Raw genomic sequence first — 18,626 nt, 5'->3', positions numbered from 1 at the left:
TTGTGGTCCATGAGAGCAAAGCATCTCCTGTAGTTCAACAGTGTAGCTTATGGTTGCTCTTGTTTCTAACTCAGTGGTGTCGACTGGAGAAACTTCAAGTCCTTGCTTGCAGCACTCCTTGGTCCAAAGCTGCTCTAATATTTGCAAGTTGTGTCTGGGGTGAAGCTGACCAAAATATAGGTGTCCCTTGCCTGTGAGAATATTTCTGCTGCTGCTGTTCTGCCTCTCCTCTGTTTCACTGCTGCTTTGTTGTACCGCTGTGTTAGTGAGCATCACTGGTGAGCTGGTTTACTGTGCCTACAATGACCCTAACAATATCTAGTAGCCTGCTGATGCTTCTCTCAAAGCTGCTAATATTGGTGGCAGCAGCAGCAGGAAGAGAATATAAATTAAGATCTCCTAGAGGGGAGGGTTTTTGCCATTTTCTGTTTGGAGCGTGCATTCAAAAGGAAAGGCTGCTGCTCCTGGTAGGTTAATTAAAAGGGATCATGCGCCCTTTGTAGCAGAATACTATTCTGAACAACTTGTTCATTCATATTTATTCCAGGTTTGTTTGCAGCCTGCCAGGCACATTGACCATGGATGCTTACGTTGGGAAGGAGTATTAGATAGTCTTAGACAAACCAGCACTGATGCTATCAGTGTTCCTTCTCAGTGAGTTTTATGTTTCTAGTTGTTAATCGGCATTGGTGTTTCCAGCTGCAGACACTGATGAATGTTTCAGAGGCACCTGATGGCACAAAGGTCAAGAGGAAGAAGATAAAGAAGCAAGTTGCTAGGATTGCTCTTAGCTTCTTTCCCTGTTAAGGTGTCAGAACTAGAGACAGGCTAAGGAAACCTGAGATGCTGTAGTCCTTTATTTATTTCTAATGGGTTTTCCTGGCAGCTTTTTAAATAATAGAAAACCCCTCCCCACTATGGCAGATGAAGTTTATTGCACTAGTGCAAGTTATTACCAAGTTATTGCACTAGTAATTGAAGAAATCTGGGGAGTGAGGGCTGCATTAGATGAGGAGAGGAAGGCTGTTTGTGGGTTTCTGTGCCAGGCAACCTTCAGTCAGAATTGGGATGGTGATTTATAAATTCCCTTTGTCTCACTTTCAGTGTTTGGACTGCAGTGAATCCTGCTAAAGCATTACAAAAGCTGTGCCAGTTGAAAGAAGCTGGGCAAAATGTGGGCGGGCGGGCATTTGTGACCAGAGCCATGGAGATTCCTTACAATGGAGAGGTGTCCGCAATGGAGGCAGCAGGCAAATTGTGCTTTAAGGCTTCAGCTGCCAGGAGTTTGTCTCTGGCAGATAAAACCTTTCTTCTCAACAGCTTGATTTAGCATTTCTGGTGCAAATAGATCACAAAAAGAAACCTCAGGTAACATGAAGCTCTGATGAAGTAAAAGTGAGTTTGACACTCGATGGAGTAACAGGAAGAGCACTGGAGGAGCTAACACTTTTCATGTTCACAGTTAAAGTGCTTTGGGTCTATTTTACATTTTTGGAAAGGAGTGTTGGTTGTTTGTTTTCTTGTAAAACCATGCACTGCAAGTGACTTTGTTAAAGAATCAGCTTCTTATGGGGGAAAAAAGGCAAAATAATGTCTCTCTGTCATTCAGTCTGTGTTACGTACTGCTGCTGTTTGAGGTGGGAAGGTCCTCGTAACTTGTTTCTGAGTTAAGACACGTCCGTTAGATTCATGGTGAGAATTACCAGGATTCTTTTTTTTACTTTTACTAGATCCATTAAAATGTTTGTATAACTATCTTTATTCAACCTGAGGGATAGCCTGCAGAGAGATCAAGGAGATGTAAGTACAAGCATTTTCTTCTTGTTACCATTGACCAGTCAAACCAGTTCAACTGAAGGGGTTTGGCTTAGTGAGCAGTCTTACTGCTCCTGATGACATTTGTAGAAAGGGTGAGTGAGCTGCAGAGCTTTATATGTCTTCATTATAGGGTGAAGTCTCTTCTCAAATTAAATGAAGCAGGCAGTCTTCATTAGCTCTGGGTTTTCTTGTTGTTATTATTCTAATGTAATTATCACTTTTCTTCGGTCAGCCTTCTGCTTGCCTACTTACAAATAAACTCCTTCCATCTGGAGAGTATTTTGAGATGGGGAGGGTACAGTGAAGTAGTGAAACTATTGTTAGCACTGTGTTCTTCCTCTCCTTCTCTTCAGCTACCTAGAAAGCTATACAAGGAAATAGAAAAAACAAATACATGACAAACATAATAGGGTCTTCCTCTCTCAAAAAAGATTATGCAAAGGAAGACTGTTGAGTTACCTGCCTAAGCACATGCAATGGGAGAAAGCATCATGCATTGATCTGTAAGACCCCTGTGGTTCTTCGCTTCAAAAAAGCAGCATTAAGAACTGAGGAGTCCCCCCACTCTTCTCTGAGATGACAAGGTATGTTGCTTCAGCAGTAAGTAGTTCTTGGGTATAACGAAATACCTGCAGACTGCAGGGAGTAAGAAAGGCTCAGTCACGATGGGTACACGTATTTGTGCATCCAAGTCCCGTGCAGAGATTCCCAAGCTGACAAGGTGCTTTGCTCAGGTTAATTAGCCCTGCTTCTCCCCTTACATCTTCTCTGATTATGCTAATTAGACTGAGCAGGGTGCTGCCTGACACTGGTGAGAGTCAAACAAGTGTGTCTGTACAGCCTTGCCCTGCAGTGTACCCTATAAATGTCTGAGCCCACTCAGCACAAGCCCGTGAATCTGTGCCATGTGGCTGTGCAGCACAGGTATTTCCTCGAGTTTTATTGGATGTGCTGTCAAGAATCACTCAGCCTTGGGTGGCTTGCTGGGACCACAGTAAGGGTGCTAAGTGTTAGGGAAGATCTTGAACAACTAACTGCTGGTAGCTGCCTTGCTCTCAGAAAAACATGTGCTGCTAGGTGTCTTCTGTCCTCTTTGTTTTGTTGCATGTGAATGACTTCCCTGGTTCTGGAGGTGGTGGTCTGGAGCTTCAAGGGAGAGGGAGGGGTGAGGGGACACAAGTACCCAGGCAGACGATCAGAAATGGTGAGACTGAGGAATAAAAATGTGAAGAACTTGGACTTCCTGCTTTTCATCCTATTTATGTGTGCAGGACTGGCAGAAAAATGGGTTGGCAGGTTGAATTAGATTGTGAAACCTCACTAATTAGCTGTGCTTTCCCCATTCTCCTTTCTTCTCCCTTCTTCTTCCTTCCCAAGTGGGATTCTTGCAGAGTGAAGTGAATGGAGGGGTAGATGATTTTTATAATATGGTGTTTTAACATTCAATTGGAGCTGTAACTATTGCAATATAGGTAAGTTTGCTATCAAATACTGTTTTAAAGGCATTGGCTGAGCTTACAGAAGACAGGTTTTTAGAAGAAACAATAAAAAAACCCCGACAACCCCAAAATGACAACAAATAAAACTATTTTTGCTCGTTATAGTAGAAATGGCTTTTTACACTCCTGACTGTTCTTCCTCTGACTGGCACCTTCCTGAGAAATGCAGTTGAGAGTAAATGCATATGTATACACACATGCCTATCTATATATACATTGATCTTAGTGAGCCTGGGAATGTAAAAGCAAGTGTAAAAACGTATGCTGGTTTTGGCAAGTTGTTTGTTTTAGTTGCACAGTTTCCTGATTTTCTTCATTTAAAAGGTGCGTTAATGTTCTGCGTATGAAGCCTGAAGTGTGATAGTTAGATCTCTTGTCAAAAGATGGATGTCCATGTTTCATTCCATATTGCGAAATGGTAGTCTTCAAAATATCACGTCAAGCCAGTACCATGAATAAATAGCTGTGCTGTATTATTTTTGGGAGTAGCAGTTTCCCAGACAGTCAGTATGATCGCAACCATTAAGTGAGTAGAAATTGTTTTGAAAGAGTAGAAGGAGCTTTGTTGACTGAAATGGCTGGGTCAGAGCTGAGAAGGAAGAGTTTGCTGTTTTAAAACATAGCAGACATTTTAGACATTTTTATCAGGATGCTTCAGTAACGCAGTTGTGTGAAAGACTGATAAGGGAATGTGCAATAGCAGCTCTCATAATTTAAAGTGCCTGAACTTGGCACGTTCTGTGGTAATGTAAAATAGTAATAAATATAAATCTTGTGTTCTGGAATTCCCGGGTCTGCTTATTAGCAGATCAGTGTGTAAACACTGGCTTAGTGTGTCTAGTACTAGAAGGATGTGTTTTGCTCTTGCGAAGGGATGTGTGCTGGCTCTGCACCCCTGGAGCATGTATAAGACAGGCTAGATTCAGACTGAGCTGTACTCCGCATTTTCTAGAGGAAGTCTGTTTTGTATAAACCACATATGAAAACAATACGTAGATAACTTTTCACTGTAATGCAGGTATTTCATCAGTTTTAAATCATGACTATTACTTACTGGTTTCACTCGAGCTGCTTAATAAGATCTTGCCAGGGACACCTTAACAGGACAACTCAATCAGTATTGCAGATTTAATGTTGCTCTTTGGTCAGATTGGGACTGGCAGTTCCCAGTTCCTCCCAGATTTGTACCCATTAAGTGCATAAAAATGGTTTGAAAGAGCAGGAAGAGCTTTGTTCACTGCAACGACTGCATTGGGATTGAAAGTGGAGAGCGACAGATGAAAGAGCACTGGACAGCTAGTGGCAGGGGATGAATCCCAGCGTTTGCACCCTGTGGCCCCCATAGGTCTGTAGTAGCTGTTTTTTCTGTTACAAACTTGAGCCCTGAGCCTGCTTGTTGACCTGTACGTGCTCTTAAGGCTGTCTGGCGTGTCAGGGCTGGAGCCTTGAAGCAGTAGGGAATGGTGTTTATACGTGGTCAGAGAGGGAAACCACCATGCCAACACAAAGCCTGTTGTCTGATGAGACCGGTGCTAAAGGTAATGTGTAAAGCAGCGGTGATTGCTTCTTCAGGAAAGCAAATGGGAGCAGGATAAATGGTCCTTAATTGAGTTACAGTTGGTATTTTAAGGCTTATGGCATAATGCATTTAAGCTCAATGAAGGCATTTCTTTTTAAACGTTCCTTCAGGACTTCAAAATGTTGCAAAGAGCAAGGCAAACTGTCTGATGATGGTTGTGCAAAGCTGGTATGGTATCAGTGTAGCTGAAACTGAAATTGCACTGACATGAGTTCATCCTCAGTGCCTGTATTGTGCTGGAAAATCCAAGTGATCGGGTATAGAAAAGATTTGTCATATTAAAGCATCTCTTTTTGGTTCTGTGGGGTTTTTTTGTCTTTCCATTTTTGTTTTGGCAAATATGGTGTGGGAGACGAGGAGTTGCAGATTGATGATTGTTTGTCTGTAAACTGTCTTAATGGAACAGAGACTGTAGGAGGCTTTCTCATGGCTCTTAGTCAGACCAGTGCCTTATCTAAACAGTAGCTGACCCTCGAAGATGCTACACATGGCTCTCATCCAGCCTACCTGCCTGATCAGAGCAGACGGTATGGTCATGCTTGCAGCAGAGTGAGAGGAGCGCTCATTTGGGGAACCATTCCCATGTATCAAACCACTGCATTCTTGAAAGTCTTTCCTTTCTGATAGCATCCTTTCACTTGATTTATTTTAATGTAGTTCAAAGGTGTACCGGGAAGGAGAATTTGATACCTTGATGAAGGAAGTCACAAAATGAGGGCAATGCTGTGTCTTGACATCACTACGTGGTACTTTTTTTGACATTGCATTAATATGCAGTAACTTGTAGTGGTAGCTATGCAGCAGCTCAAAACAAACACTGCAAAAACTTTGATCTCAAGCAGTGTTTGTCACTACAAATGTAATTATCTGTGTGGACCATCAGTCTTGAGACTAGTAATAGCAGCAGTGTGGGAGAGCTTGCGGTATCCAATCTGAGGCGTTTCTACCCTGCTGATGTTGAACAGGCTGACAGCAGGTAGGACACTGATGGCAGAGGTCAAGTCTTACTGAGCTCATTACTTGCCTTCTGTTTTATGGTGGAGCAGGGGAGACATTGTATCCTTGATCTTTACCTGAAAACAATAAGAAAGGAGGAGATACAGAGGAGGATATGCAATTAAAGAAATAAAATGGCAATTCACGCTGCTCTTTTATAACATTTCTTGCATTAAAAAGTAAATTAAATAATTCCTGTCTTCTTATTTTCTAATTTTTTTTAGATTCAACTGGCAATGATAGGAATATTCTTCCCTTGGTGAGAATTCTGGTATGCAAAATTTGAAACCTAACAGATAAGACAAGAGAAATTGCATTGTTTTAATAAATAAGGAATCATTTAAATGATTCCTGACTGATTACCAATAGCTTTATCCTTTCACATGTGAAGGGAACAAAGGAAAATGGTAAAAATTTAGCCTTGGTAAGGTTTGGCTGAATAGTGCTAAGCATGGCTAAATTTGAAGTGCAGTGGTAACATTACGGGTTTCTTAGAGTGGGTCCCCCAGGAGTTTGAGAAGATACCCTATCAGAAAGCTGGAGTTCCGATTCCACCTTCTCCCTTGCTCAGACTTCTTTGGGTTTCTGTTTTGGTTCTGGCTTGTTTCTTAATTTAAGCAATCACCTCTGTGGTGTATGCTGGTTGCAGTCAGTCTTGTCCTGTGATGCCTTTTCATGAAATGCATCTACAACGCCTAGTCCACTGAGCCTGGTGGAGGCCGATGTTGCCTTTTGGAAGGAGAATTGCATTTCTTGGGTTTTGTTGTACCTTTAAAATTCTTCCTTTTCCTTCCTGTCTGCAAAGAGACTAGCCGCTGTTGAGATATTCACATATTAACTCCTGCAGCCCTTCCCTCTCGTGCAGCCTTCAGTTTGGGATGACTCTACCGGTAGGTCACTGACTTCCAGTCAGGAGACGTAGTGGCAGAGCCAGATGGAAAAGCTATCTGATGGGTGACTTGAGGCGTGTCATGACCAGTCAGTGCTGCAGCCATAAAATGGAGATAATGATACTGATATCACTCCTTGGTAAAGCATTATGAAATGTTTTCATGAGTATTTCTGCTCCAGAGCCTGAGTGTTTGTAGCCTGGATTCCAAGGAAGTGAGGTGTGTGTGGTGGTGGTGGTGGTGATGTCTGTCTGTCTGCTTGTCCATCCTCATTCCCCCCCTCCCATAACACTTGAGTGTCTTGGCTAATTCCCACCAAATCTGGCAGGAAGTAGGAATATCTCAAAGGCAATTAAATTCCTACAGATATTTTTGTTGTTGCTAAACTCAGCAGGTAGGGGAGGTGAGAGGCATGAGTTAGTGCTGACACCGAGGGGGAAGAGGCAGCCAAGCTCTGCCCTTGCTAACCGTCTTTGGTGGTGGCTGACTCTGGGACCCACCACTGCATCCAGCGGGCCGTGGCAGCCCTTGCCCAGGGTCCAGGCCAGTGTGGCAGGATGCGGAGCAAGGCTGGGCTGTTGGTGGGTGCCGGAGGGAAGATGGTGCAGAGACAGATGAATATGGAGGGGTGGCAGAAACGCGGAGCACGAATCCTGCTCTCTCTGTTCTTCAGTAGAATGGGACGTGTTACTAGAAGGGCTCTGATTGAATTTGCAGTTTGAAATCCTGGTGGTGGTTTTGTTTCTGCCTGCTCTGAACATACGTTCCTCATATTCCTGGGATGTTTTCACTCCTCTTCTGTGCAGAGCTGAGTTCCTCTGCTGCAAGGAGCTCTGAATCTTTCCTGGCACCTTTGGCAAAACTCTTGTGCTCCTTCCCCTCCACGCTGCTCACGTTTTACTTCTGCAGTAAATGCAAATTTAGAGCTTCCTTCTTTCCCTCTAACTGTGGGGCTTCTACCCATGTATCCCAAGTGGGAGAGCCTTCCTGTTCTCATGAAGAAATTTTCTCTTTGTCCTCATTATACACATTTAATGCCTGGCAGGCCCTGTTTTTAGTGACTGCTGAATTTCTCCCTTGCAAAGCTCTCTCCAGAGTGCTGGCCTTTTGGTGCACAGGGCCTCTTACATACTTGGCACAGCTCTCTGGTTTTGTGTTGCTCTGTACATTGAAGGCAGCTACATGGTAGTACTAATTATCAGAGGGATGCAAACTTCTTATCTTGTGTTTAGTAACTCAGTGGGGGCACATGTTTATCTTGTACACTTGAGTGCTGTTTTTAAATAGTGCTATGTATACAGTAGATAGATTTAAAGTTGACTAACCAAGAAAACATCCTCAAGGCTGAAAGAACAAGCGTGAAAGATATGCAAGAGTTGCATCCTGCTTTTTAGCACTACTTTGTGTCTGGCATGCTGATGTACGTGGCTGTAGCAGTTAGATGTCTCATTTACACACGCAGATAAAGCCAAGATAGTTTAAAGCAATCAGATTCATCTTGTGTCTTGGAAGAACAAGTTTATACTTTGAAAGAGAGAAGAGATTTGCAAATGGAATTTGTTTTTAAAAAAGGGATATTTATGTAAGCATCCTTTCACTGGGAAGAAGGGACAGGTAAACAAGTAGCCAGCTGACTACAGGCTCCATGGATTCTGCAAAGATAATTATGTGAAGAACAAGACTCTTGAACTACCTTCAGGTCAGTTGTTTTCAACTGTGTTAGTTTAGGTAGGTTTAAAGTTCAGTTGCTTTGAAATGGAGAAGCCGTGACCAGGAAGGAACATGACTGGAAAGCATCAGTCATGGAAAAATACTGTAGCCCAAAGTCAGCTTTGAAGTCTCTGAGTCTTTTTATTGACTTCATAGACTTTACGTTAGGCCTTCAGTACAGAAAGTCAAGATCAGACATGTCTCTGAAATTATTTTTCAGGGATTATTTATATGTGTGATGTGTACTTCTCTGCTGTTTTAATAAGAATCTCTCATATCAAACTTGTTATTATTACTATCATGGCATTAGGTTTGTAGGCCTCAGTCAAAGCCCATTTTGGGTAGGCATTTGAATACATAAATGGTAATAAAAAGACTTTCCAAACCAAAGAGGTCATAATGTGCCTGTGTATGTGTGCATGGAGGAGAATGGAGGTTTTGGAGAGTGTGTACATTGGCTGCCAAATCAACCTACCTTTGCAGTCATTTTGCGGATGGTAGCCTGGGCTGTTGTGCAGTGAATGGACTAACTAGTCCAGGAAGATCACCTCTAACTTCTGGCTGAAAATCCTATCTTTGAATCAAAGGGAATTTGACTAGAGTAATTTCAGATCTTTGTCTATTAGCTCATACTTTATTATTCTTTTTGGTTTATTTTCATGTTCCTCCTGTTTGCATTGAAGTAGGAGCTTCAGAAGACCTATTTATGTAGATCATGCCATGTCCATTTTCCTGACAAGATGGGACAGCTCCCTGCAATGCATTTTTCAGTGTTTTGCCCTATTAAGTTCCCAGTGTCCAGACCTCGTGGCTTCCTCCACTTCCCTTAAGGAGTTGTAATAAGACTTACATTCAGCTTAATTTTCACTTAAAAAAAATTCCCATTAGCCTTAAGTTGCCCAAGACACCATCGGACATAATTCTGTCTTACTCATTTATGATGTTGGACATACCAGCAGGGGTGGAAGCAGCAGTAGTGGGATACTGCAAATCGTCAGTCCCTTCAGTACAGGGGAGATGCTCCTGAGAAGCTGTCCACGTGATATGTCAAAGCCCAAAGGGGAGGGAATGTGCTCTGGACAGGCACTGAAACTTTGAGATGTTCAGGTTTATCTGAAGCAAAGTGACTGAGCCTTTTTTGTACTGGCTGATTAAGTGGTGTTGCTGCATTTCAAAATTTCTGAAGGCCTCATTTCATCGCTCTGCCTTTAATATCCTTCTACTGCTCTCAGTTCTTTCTTATTATCCTGTCAGTCCTATATGCTCTCTCAACACTAAGTTTTCATTTCTTCCTTTTTATTTCCACAGTAAATGGTGGAGTCACATCCCACATGGCTCTGCCATCTGGAACAACTTCCCTGACTCATATTGCTTTTGAGTTTCAACTTTATCCTTGGCCTCTATGTGTTAATCTTCCTTCTAATAAAACAATTCCATCTTATGCCCAGAGGCTTCCAGTTCTTCTTTGCTCAGTCTTTCTCCTCAAGACATGTAGCTTTTTCTGCCCTTTGATACACAATGTATATTGTGATCTGTGCTTCTTATTAGACAAGGAAGACTTATTTTAGGGACACCTAATCACATACTTAAGTCTAATTCCTGTTCAGGATAGCACTTCAGGGCACACTTAGCTTTTTAACACCCCCTTATCCCTTTGATTTCAATTGGCTTCACTGATTTAAAGTTAGGTACACGTTTAGGTACTGTGAACATGATAAAGCCTCAGCTGTGAAACATGGGGTTTATATTTAAAAAAAATAAAATCAAACTAAAACATATTGCACAGTCTGAAAATAATGAAAGATTCAACAGAGAAGTAAGATTTCAAATCTGATACTACATCTCCTTAAGTCTCATCTTGAAAACATCAAACATGCTGTAAAGTCAAACAAAAATCCAGCAGCCTTGGTTTTCAGTCTGTTGACTCAAAACATTTTCTGCTGTACACTGAGATTTTCAGTAGCTGACATAGTATGCAGTTGCTCTTGCTAAATTAAGAAAGTCTCATGCTTTCTGGGATCCCATCGTAGAACTGCTGAGTTGCAATACTTGCATAAAAAAATTGAGGTTAGTTTATTGAGTGGTTGGACACAACTTGTAATGCTACTGCTTTTCTCCTAGTGGCTCCCTTAAAGCTTCCATGAGATGGAGGGAAAATACAGCTAATAGCAAGCTGTGCTTGGGCACCACACAGTCCTGGCTTTGTGTAGAGCACAGCTTTGGCATCCGCAGTGGGAGCTCAGTGCATATTGGCAGCAGTACATTCATTGACATAAATCGCTGTCAGAGCAATGGAGGAACGCAGCTGTGTATTTTGTGAGTGCTGGATGCGGTCTATCTCAGACTCACCATGAGATCATGGAAGATCTGCTCAAACTTGTGTCTCAGACTGTAAGTCCTGGGTGTGGGGCACTGCAGTTGGATAACCACTCACTTTTGAAATAAATGCAAGCTCAGTTGCAGGGCTCCTACCCATTTTTCTCATCCTTGCCCATTTCTTACCAGTTTCTTCTTCCTTCAGGGCAGAAGATCTGTCCAGAGAGGACACATATGAATTAGGAAGGATGTGTCTTCCTAAAACAGGAGGAGGAGGGAACAATGCCTGGCTTCAGAGCAGCCCTTTAAAGGAGGCTTATTTAAAGTCCAGCCAGTACTGAAATCATCTGTCCTCAGGGAGAGTGCATCACCTTCAGTGTGTCTCCCACCAAACCCAAGAAGCAGAGATGCATTCCCATTCATCCCTAGGAGTAAAGCTGCCCTGGTGTGTCTAAGCTGCACCTTAGGAAGTCACAGTGCTGCTGAGGAGAAGGGGCAGGGAAGGTACAGTCAAAGCAAAGTGGCTCAGACTGCTCTTGCAGCCCAAAAGCAAAGCTACCAATTAATTTATTATGGAAACCTGCATGGTGCCACTGTGGCCCAACTTTGGGCAAATCAGTACAAAGAAGAGAGTAATACCATAGGTTGCAGTGTGTTTTCATGGTTTCTCAAGGAAGTTTTGTTTGTTTTCGTTTGGTTTAGGTTTTTTTGCTTGGTTTGCTGTCCCTAATGAAGCATCCAGCTAAAGTTCTGCAGTCGTGACCATCCTTTTCTTGCCCCAGATCACTGGGGAGTGATGCAGTGACTTCTTGTTTGCTTCTGGAGTGATGACACAGGCAGCATGGTAGCACGAGAATATTTTTGAAGCCTGAGTGTGGGTGTACAACTGTCAAGTCAAGGGGTTTTTAGTATAGAATTCGAACCACAGTGCTTCATTAATGAGGAGTTTGCCTTTGTCCTTTGCCTTTCCTTAAAATGAGGAAAGTAATTGAAGACTGTATAATGCTTGCTTCCTTGTGAATCATGGGGATTGCACGGCTAAAAGTGTATTTGCTAAAGTCCTTTTAAAGTGTATTGCTTTTGTGCCTCTCATATAGTTCTCTGTCCTGACTCCCATGAACCTCTACTTTTTTACCTCTCTTAAATGCTTAGTGAACGTGAAAAACCTTCCTGTGTGTGGAAGTGGAGATGCTAATGAAAGTAAAAAAAAGATTCATGTGTTCCTTTTTCCATTCATCACAGTTCTTGGAGATTTTTGTGGAAAATTCACCACCCAAGGACAAAACTAAGCCTCCTCCTTCACAACCCACTGTGATTAAGCTGTGGGATTAAGCCTACCTGAAGCAGTGTTTTGGGGAATTTCTGAGAAGGCCATTGTCCCCAGTGAAATCTCGTTTTACTGTGCTTCCCGTTCTGCAGAAAGCATATTCCTCACACCAGCGCTGCCATGCTCATCAGTTCAGCAAATGTTTCCTTGGCATTGCACTTGCTGTTTTTGAACCACAAAATGCTTTTAGGTAAAGTTATCATAATATAAGCTGAAAATTGACAGGCTGAATAGTTGTGGTTAGTATGTGCTATAGTGGTGATGACATGGGAAAATATGTTGTTTTTCTCCAGATGACTGTTTGAGGTTAGTTCTAGACCATTTTGTTCATGATGTGCCAGCTAAAATTATGAGAGCATGACTTTGAAGTAAGCAGGTTAGTTTGATTTCTTTTTTTTTTTCTCCTTTTTTAAAAAAAAAAAACCAAAACTGATAAAGGCCTGTTGTTAGAGAATGGATGTTGTTGTTATTTTGGGATTTAAAAAGAATGGAGCCAACCATTAGAAGGAGTAAAAGGTTAAAAGGACTAAATTCCCCCTTCCAAGATGTTCATCTCACTGCATAATCTAACCAAAGCTGTCTCACTCATGGGACTAGCATGGGCAAAGTGTGGCCCACAGGGCAAAAGCCAGCAGAGTTCAGGTACCTCTTCTTCAGCAGAAAATGGTAGTGTGAAAGGGAATGGGTAGCAGCAAACAAAGCCGATACTTTCTGCTCGCAGCAGAAACAGCATTTTGTAGATCTGTTCCTTATGTACCTTGCTGGTATTCAAGGCCAGAGTGGTACCCCATACCTGCCAGGATGGCAGCTCAGCAGAGCCATGGGTGGCATCTTGATGCTCCATCAGTTATGGAACGATTTGCACACACCAAAAGATGCCACAGTGCTGAGTCAAGCAGTCAGTGCTCTAAAGGAGCACAGAAATGTGTGCTCTGTTCATAAGATAGAAGCAAGAAAAGGATGCATTAGGCAGGAGGTGATGTTTGATGTCTTTGTACCTAATGATAAAAACAGAAGTGACTCAAATGTCACTTTCTTCCCAAACAGAAGTATTTTTGGTGTGGGCTGCCAGTCCGTGTTAGGAGTGATATGCAAAATGTACAGAATTTGTGTGTGGCTAAACGATGGTTTCTTTTTCTTTCATCTGCCTCCTTTTCTCTTTGTGCTGTAAGGTTGCAGTTGCGTGTAAAGGGCTTGACATATTTAATGGAACTTTGAAACAGCTCCAGTGAACTGCAGCAGAAAGTGAAGTAGAGGAAAAGAGAAGCAGAGGAAAGGAGAAGGATAGCAGAAGACACATTAACCAAACTTACGTTTTGAAATAAAACCCTGCAGTTCTAGAAAAATCCTTACTCCACCCGCTACACCGGTGTGTGAGTTTGGAGTTAAATCTGCTCCAAGGTCTTTGTGGTGTTTGGGCACAGAGAGGCAAGTTAGCTGTGGAGGAGCAGCCTTAAAGGTGAGTTTACCAGCCTTCACCCCTCCTGAAATGCTGTGCTGAAATGAGGTTGTTAGGACGGCCCACTCAGGTGAATATATTTCTGATGTTTCCATTGTTTCTCTGCTTGTATGGGCTAATCTCATCTCTTTTTGGGGTGTGGGGAAGATTGGGGAGTAGAGTGTGTTGGTAACATCTCCCCTGTCCCTGAGCTGAGAAGCCTCTGAAGCGCCTTGAAGGTTAGACCACGCTGACTTTTGTGTGGTGCCCTTTTAGCCCCAGCAAATACAAAGAGCGTATGGTGTGGATGGCTCGTTTCTAAAACACCATCAAAGAGCCAGAGGAAGAGATGGTCTTCTAATCCTAATATTCTCCTAATTCTGACAGTCTTCTGATGACTTCTGGAGGTGCCATTCCCTCTTTCAGCAATTCCTTCTTCACTCTTTTGCATACCTCATGTCAGTACAGCCACTACTCTGAAGAGTTTAATTTTAAGGCCCTAACTCAGAAAAGCTCCCATTTTCCCTACTTCTGATTAAATATTGTAAAATATTTTAATCCGTTTCAGTTGAAATAATGATAGCATATTGATTATTATGATAATATTGATAATATTTTCTGACCAGTACAGTTTAATGAGGTTAAGCATTCTTGAATATAAATAAAAAGGCCAACTTACTCAAGGATGATGAGTGGTTATGATTGTCCAAATGGTGACTTTTCAAGGTTGGTGTTTGTATGTTCAGAAATGAAGGCGGGTGGAACAGCTAGCTACTTTTCTCGGGCAAATATCCTTAAAAGTTCACTGCAAGGAAAAATTGCATTGTTACACATTGTGCATCTGAACTAAAAGGTGAGATTTTGACAATTCCCCTCATCAGTTACACATAACTTTTCTCTTTTCTGGGGCCTTTCACCCCACACATGATTTTTTTCATTCACTGGATGATAGTCCTGTTTATAAGATAGAAGCAAGAAAAGGCAGCAGTAGATAGGAGGGGATATTTGTGTCTGCGTGTTTAATGGTAAAAACAAAAGTGACTCCACTGTCACTTTCTTGCAAAATAAGAGCCTTTTTGGTGTGGGCTGCCAGTGCATGGTAGGATGTGGTGGCTTAATGCACCTGCTTCACTTCAGCAAGACTAATGCACTTTTAATTTCCATGGCCTTGCTCCCAGTCTTTGGGGCAAGCACTTGCGTAACAGTTTGCAGGGACGGGGCCTTTGCCTCGAAATTATGCTGGGAGGACATTCACGCACACGCAGTGGGATGCCGAGCACAGTGGGATCCTGATCCTGACTGGGGCCTCTGGGCACAATGCTGTCATAAATTTTAAATAATAATACTACTGTAAAAAGTTAAATAAATGTGTCAAGTTAATTTTATGCTCCCCTCCCCTCAGGCAAATTAGCATAAATTGAATTTTCTAATAATTAGCCCAAGCAGTTATCACTGAATAGATATACCTGATTTCTGTGAATTGTGGCAATACATGGAGGACTGATCCTGCAAGGAGCAGAGAGGTTCCCAGACTGACCTGGCAAGATCAGGTCCAGTCATACAGATACTGTATGAATGAGTTTGCCATTAATTGTGTTAGTTATACGTTATATGTGTATTGCCATACGGTTCAGATTTTGATCGCTTGCCTTTACAGCCTTAGAAAATAATGCACCGAACTGTCTGCATCGGGCTTATTCCACTGTCGTAATGAACCCTTTTACAATTCCAGGCAGCCCTTCCCAAACGTATTGTAGAGCCTATTAACAAACACCTGTCAAGTTCAATTGAAATGTCTAAGTGGCCTGATCTACAGTGTCTGCTGTCATGCCAGAGAAAGCAGGGCTCACGCAGCGCGCCAGCCGCGTCAAGTAACACACTCGGAGACGAGGTGTTTGGGAGCAGGGGGGCGTCGAGGAGCTCTTGGCTTGCCTTGCAACCTGGTGGATTTTGGTAGTAAGTAGCGAGGAAAAAAGAAGGGGAAAATAGTTCTGTGTAAGGCAAACAGCCTTTCCATTCCCTGTTACCTGGCTGTGACATAAGTCTCAGAACATTTCAAGCTTTTCTTTCTCTTTTTTTTTTCCTCCTTTTTTTTTTTCAAGGTAAGGTATAGAAGTGTAAACAGATCTTTTCCTCTATTGCTGACTTGAATGAGGTCTGTCCCCTGGTACGCATGTGAAAATTGCTCGGCTAGGAAAGATCTAATATTCGTTGTATCATAGCTTTGGAGATAAAGTCGAAACTCCCTAGCTGCTTGTCTTGACAGAGGGTGCTCCTTGCAGGTGTTTGCTTCCAGAGACTGATCTTACAAAAGAGGAGAGGGGGGAAAATTAGCCCAGTAGCATCTCAGAAATGTTTGTGGAGGGTTTTTTGTTTCATGTTTGGGGATTTTTTTTTTTCTCTTTTTTTTTTAAAATCATGAACTCCGAATCCAAGGAGGCTCAGCAATCAGTGTGTTTGAACGCCAGCCAAGACACGAAACTGGCAGCCGTCCATTCTGATATCAGTGTGAGTGAAATGTGTACTCAGTAACTGGATTCAGGCCCTTCATAGTTTGCAAGCAAATATTTCTGCTTTTGCAGATCAGATAAAAAACAGAAAAAGCTGTGCAGCTCTCAAGCACGTGAGAGAAAAGGGGCATTAACGTTTCTGTGTCCCAAAGTCCTGTGCCTTATGTCGTCATGTCGAAGGCTATGTTCTATTTCCAAAAGGCATTTAATTATGTCTTTTAATGTTTTAACTACTAAATCTGCCTTGCATAAAAGCTGTTAAGTACCTCACACTGGTAATAAGCTGTAGGAAAGTGAAGTAAATTGGCATTTTGTAAAAAGGTTGTACAAAACCAATGGAAAGCTATGCAAATCAGCTATGATACAGCCAAATTTGCATTTTGTCTTGGGTTTAGTGATGATATGCACAGCATGACTTTGGCAGGCTTGCCTCTTGGGATGATGTATGCACTGGTGGTATGGCCTGGTAGGGTCAATTTAACAAGTGTAAAGTTGTGATTTTCCATGCAGTTCCTGAGAACCACTGAGCAACGTGCAGGAATAAATAGTGACAGAGGAAATCGATTTTTAAGAGTAAATACATTTAGTAGGAGGTGTTATACAAATCTTTCGCCTTGCCAAAAGAAGGTTAGCAGTTTTGTTTGGTGCTGCTCAACTTTCCAAAGTGACTCCCTTTTGCTGTCTTACTTTTTTCTTTGTTACTCTTTGGTTTAGAAAACATGCGGAAGAGGAGGTGATGTAGAGTTCTTGTGCGCTGGGTGCTCAGATCATTAGAGCAATGTACAGGGGAGGGCAACATGTTACAAGCAGCTGACAGTGCAGTTTCACAGCCTTTGAGTTCATTGAACCAATGGCAGCTCTTAAGACCTTTTGTTTTGCCCAGCTGAGAAGGAAGGTGGGAGCATAGTTGAGGTTTCTGGTGATAATAATGCAATTCTAGAGAGGACAATGTGCAAACGGACTCTCAGAGCCCTTTGCAGTCTGTTTCAGATTGGAGATACATGTATGCTTTTTAAGTGTTGCTGGAAAGTACCTCTGAAATGACCTTACCTGCTTTTTTCCTCATACAAGTTTTGTTTCATTTCAGGAATTTATTTAGTATGTTAAATTGAAAAAAACCCAAATAACAATAAATCAAATTAATTGGAATTTTTTTGCATTGGCCTTCACATGCTGCATGTTCTTTCCAGCCACCTATTTGAACACAAATTTGTTATCTTTTCTGCTGTGAAAATGGACCAAATAAAAATTTCTGTATATGCTTTACTTGTCGCAAGGGTGAATTCGCTCTAGCATCACTTCCCAGTTCATCGGTGCTGTGTGAGAGCTCCATCCTGTGGGGCGCTGGACACCTGAAAGAAGCTCTGGGTGTTTTCATTTCCCATGCCATGATCCTGCATCCCTTGAAGTGAATGAAATGTCAGCTGCTAACCTGCAGTAGGCTTTGGGCTGGAGTCCTACAAGGACTGCTCAAGAGCAGCCTGAGGGAAGCATCTCTCCTTATGGCAGGGCTTAAGCAGGAGTTCAGTAGGTTTTGGACGAAGCACCTGGTACAAGGCTGTCCTTAATTTAAGCACAAGCTTAAATACTCTTTTCCTGTGACCTCAGCACACCCAGTGCTCTGTTAGTTTGCCTTACAGAAGCAGGAGTTTGGCTGCTTTCAAATGAAGTCTGCCAAAAAAAAAAAAACCCCAAACCAACAGCCCAGCAAGCATCTTGGGTTTTTTTTTTTCTCTTGGCTTCTCTATAAGTAGTCAAAACATTTTTCAGAGCGAGTTTAGTTAATGTTTTGCAGTGGTGAGTGAACACTGTGATGCTCTGATATGTTTTGTGCTCCTGAATCTCATTGTAAGATGCTTGAATGTAATTTAATTTGGATTTTTAAATGAGAGGAAGAAAGAGTTCTATGAAGTCTCATCTGAATTTTGTCATTGACTTCATGAGAAGTCCTTTGAGTGCATTTGGGAACAGTTTGGCTTCTCATTTAGCTGTATCATTGGATACATGTTGAAAGTTTTCCCTTCTTATCCTTACCACACAGACAATCACGTCATTCTTGAAATGAATGCTCCTTTTGCCGTCCATATGCAAGAAATTATGCGAACATCTGTGTAAGTCGCAACATACAAGAAAGCAAATTCTTGGTGGCAGGCTGAAGAGCCCATCTTTCAAAGCCCTGTCTGCAGAGGGCCTGCGCACAGCCATCAGCTTTGTTCTCGCACCGCACACTGACTGTTGGTTTCATGTTCCACCGCTTAGCTACTAATAACAACTAGTAGGGTTTTGTCTTTTTTTTTTCCTTCCTCCTTTTTTTTTTTTTTTTTCAAGCACCAAATGTATAGTTTCATTTTGGTAGCTGGTTTTATCAAGAAAATGGTATCAGAATTGTGTGGGATTTTGTGAGTCATTACCAGAAATACTGCAGTGGGTGGATTAGCCCCTTCAAAGCGGCTGCTCTGAGTGTTTTCGGGGTAGTAAGGTGCAGGGAAAATAGGGTTGCGCCTGTGATTTTTTTTGCACGCGCCCTTCAGAATACCCTCGGT

The 18,626-nt window shown here is 42.2% G+C and overlaps 1 protein-coding gene across 8 annotated transcripts in view; it reads left to right on the top strand.

Moving 5' to 3' along the window:
- ATXN1 (ataxin 1) overlaps positions 1-18,626 on the top strand; it is a 370,404-nt gene that overhangs the window by 289,186 nt on the left and 62,592 nt on the right. Inside the window, exon 1 of one of the 8 annotated variants that reach the window (XM_075052102.1) lies at positions 13,422-13,594. The exons of the other annotated variants lie outside the window; for them this stretch is intronic. The gene's annotated coding sequence lies outside the window, so the exon portion shown is untranslated. Of the gene's footprint in view, positions 1-13,421; positions 13,595-18,626 lie in introns of those variants that run through there. 8 annotated transcript variants of the gene reach the window in all.

This window comes from Buteo buteo, chromosome 20 (assembly GCF_964188355.1).
Source record: "Buteo buteo chromosome 20, bButBut1.hap1.1, whole genome shotgun sequence".
Lineage (NCBI taxonomy): Eukaryota > Metazoa > Chordata > Aves > Accipitriformes > Accipitridae > Buteo > Buteo buteo.
Note: the sequence above shows the minus strand (reverse complement) of the source record. Positions and strands in the feature narration are given on the sequence as shown.